Raw genomic sequence first — 3709 nt, 5'->3', positions numbered from 1 at the left:
TTGCTACTGAAAGTTATTATGAGAGAGGAAAATATGGTTGTAGAAATTTTCATGTTACTAAAATGCCTCTCTATGTGCTGAAATTTTTGAAGCTACACTTGTTTTATCTTCCTATGCTTGTCACTTTGCTCTTCATGAACTTGTTTATTTACAAGATTCCCATGCATAGGAAGCATGTTAGACTTAAATGTGTTTTGAATTTTCCTCTTGATGCTCTCTTTTGCTTCACATACTATTTCTTGCGAGTGCATCATTAAAACTGCTGAGCCCATCTTAATGGCTATAAAGAAAGAACTTCTTGGGAGATAACCCATGTGTTAATTTTGCTACAGTACTTTGTTTTATATTTGTGTCTTGGAAGTTGTTTACTACTGTAGCAACCTCTCCTTATCTTAGTTTTGTGTTTTGTTGTGCCAAGTAAAGTCTTTGACAGTAAAGTAAGTACTAGATTTGGATTACTGCGCAGTTACAGATTTCTTTGCTGTCACGAATCTGGGCAAAATTCTCTGTAGGTAACTCAGAAAATTATGCCAATTTACGTGAGTGATCCTCAGATATGTACGCAACTTTCATTCAATTTGGGCATTTTCATTTGAGCAAGTCTGGTGGCCTAATAAAATCCATCTTTACGGACTGTTCTGTTTTGACAGATTCTGCCTTTTATTTCGCATTGCCTCTTTTGCTATGTTGGATGAATTTCTTCGATCCATTAATGTCCAGTAGCTTTATGCAATGTCCAGAAGTGTTAAGAATGATTGTGTCACCTCTGAACATGTTAATTTTTATTGTCCACTAACCCTCTAATGAGTTGTTTCGAGTTTGGTGTGGAGGAAGTTTTCAAGGGTCAAGAGAGGAGGATGATATACTATGATCAAGGAGAGTGAAAACTCTAAGCTTGGGGATGCCCCGGTGGTTCACCCCTGCATATTCTAAGAAGACTCTAGCGTCTAAGCTTGGGGATGCCCAAGGCATCCCCTTCTTCATCGACAAATTATCGAGTTCCTTCTCTTGAAACTATATTTTTATTCGGCCACATCTTATGTACTTTACTTGGAGCGTCTGTGTGCTTTTGTTTTTGTTTTTGTTGGAATAAATTCTTGTGTGGGAGAGATACACGCTCCGCTGGTTCATATGAACACATGTGTTCTTAGCTTTTAATTTTCATGGCGAAGTTTCTTCTTCGTTAATTTGTTATATGGTTGGAATTGGAAAATGATACATGTAGTAAATTGCTATAATGTCTTGGATAATGTGATACTTGGCAATTGTTGTGCTCATGTTTAAGCTCTTGCATCATATACTTTGCACCCATTAATGAAGAAACACTTAGAGCTTGCTAATTTGGTTTGCATATTTGGTTTCTCTAGAGTCTAGATAATATCTAGTATTGAGTTTTGAACACCAAGGAAGACGGTGTAGAGTCTTATAATGTTTACAATATGTCTTTTATGTGAGTTTTGCTGTACCGTTCATCCTTGTTTTTGTTTCAAATAACCTTGCTAGCCTAAGCCTTGTATCGAGAGGGAATACTTCTCATGCATCCAAAATCCTTGAGCCAACTACTATGCCATTTGTGTCCACCATACCTACCTACTACATGGTATTTATCCGCCATTCCAAAGTAAATTGCTTGAGTGCTACCTTTAAAATTCCATCATTCACCTTTGCAATATATAGCTCATGGGACAAATAGCTTAAAAACTATTGTGGTATTGAATATGTACTTATGCACTTTATCTCTTATTAAGTTGCTTGTTGTGCGATAACCATGCTTCTGGGGACGCCATCAACTATTCTTTGTTGAATATCATGTGAGTTGCTATGCATGTCCGTCTTGTCTGAAGCAAGAGAGATCTACCACCTTCATGGTTGGAGCATGCATGTTGTTAGAGAATAACATTGGGCCGCTAACTAAAGCCATGATTCATGGTGGAAGTTTCAGTTTTGGACATATATCCTCAATCTCATATGAGAATAATAATTGTTGCCACATGCTTATGCATTAAAGAGGAGTCCATTATCTCGTTGTCCATGTTGTCCCGGTATGGATGTCTAAGTTGAGAATAATCAAAAGCGAGAAATCCAAAATGCGAGCTTTCTCCTTAGACCTTTGTACTGGGCGGCATGGAGGTACCCCATTGTGACACTTGGTTAAAACATGTGCATTGCAAAGATCCGGTAGTCCAAGCTAATTAGGACAAGGTGCGGGCACTATTAGTATACTATGCATGAGACTTGCAACTTGTAAGATATAATTTACATAACTCATATGCTTTATTACTACCGTTGACAAAATTGTTTCATGTTTTCAAAATAAAAGCTCTAGCACAAATATAGCAATCGATGCTTTCCTCTTTGAAGGACCATTCTTTTACTTTTATGTTGAGTCAGTTCACCTATTTCTCTCCACCTCAAGAAGCAAACACTTGTGTGAACTGTGCATTGATTCCTACATACTTGCATATTGTACTTGTTATATTACTCTATGTTGACAATTATCCATGAGATATACATGTTACAAGTTGAAAGCAACCGCTGAAACTTAATCTTCCTTTGTGTTGCTTCAATGCCTTTACTTTGATTTATTGCTTTATGAGTTAACTCTTATGCAAGACTTATTAATACTTGTCTTGAAGTACTATTCATGAAAAGTCTTTGCTTTATGATTCACTTGTTTACTCATGTCATTACCATTGTTTTGATCGCTGCATCCACTACATATGTTTACAAATAGTATGATCAAGTTTATGATGGCATATCACTTCGAAATTATCTTTGTTATCGTTTTACCTCGCTCGGGACGAGCAGTAACTAAGCTTGGGGATGCTTGATACGTCTCCGACGTATCGATAATTTCTTATGTTCTATGCCATATTATTGATGATACCTACATGTTTTATGCACACTTTATGTCATATTCGTGCATTTTCCGGAACTAACCTATTAACAAGATGCCGAAGTGCCGCTTCCGTTTTCTCGCTGTTTTTGGTTTCAGAAATCCTAGTAACGAAATATTCTCGGAATTGGACGAAACGAAGACCCGGGTTCCTATTTTCACCGGAAGCATCCGGAACACCCGGAAGGACCGGACGGGGGCACCGGGCCCCCGGACCATAGGCCGGCGCGGCCCAGGCCCTGGCCGCGCCGCCCTATGGTGTGGCCACCCCTTCAACCCTCCTGCGCCGCCTCTTCGCCTATATAAAGCCCCTGGATCAAAAACCCTGAGGCGAAGAACCACGATACGGAAAACCTTCCAGAGCTGCCGCCATCGCGAAGCCAAGATCTGGGGGACAGGAGTCTCTGTTCCGGCACCCTGCCGGAGCGGGGAAGTGCCCCCGGAAGGCTTCTCCATCGACACCGCTGCCATCTCCACCGCCATCTTCACCGCCATCGCTGTTCCCATGATGAGGAGGGAGTAGTTCTCCCCTGGGGCTGAGGGCTGTACCGTAGCTATGTGGTTAATCTCTCTCCTATGTGCTTCAATACAATAATCTCATGAGCTGCCTTACATGATTGAGATTCATATGATGATGCTTGTAATCTAGATGTCATTATGCTAGTCAAGTGAGTTTTACTTATGTGATCTCCGGAGACTCCTTGTCCCACGTGTGTAAAGGTGACAGTGTGTGCACCGTGTGGGTCTCTTAGGCTATATTTCATAGAATACTTATTCACTGTTGAATGGCATAGTGAGGTGCTTATTTATATC

This window comes from Lolium rigidum, chromosome 7 (genome assembly GCF_022539505.1).
Source record: "Lolium rigidum isolate FL_2022 chromosome 7, APGP_CSIRO_Lrig_0.1, whole genome shotgun sequence".
NCBI classification, from domain to species: Eukaryota; Viridiplantae; Streptophyta; class Magnoliopsida; order Poales; family Poaceae; genus Lolium; species Lolium rigidum.
The sequence above is the reverse complement of the archived record's forward strand: the minus strand, read 5'-3'. Positions refer to the sequence as shown.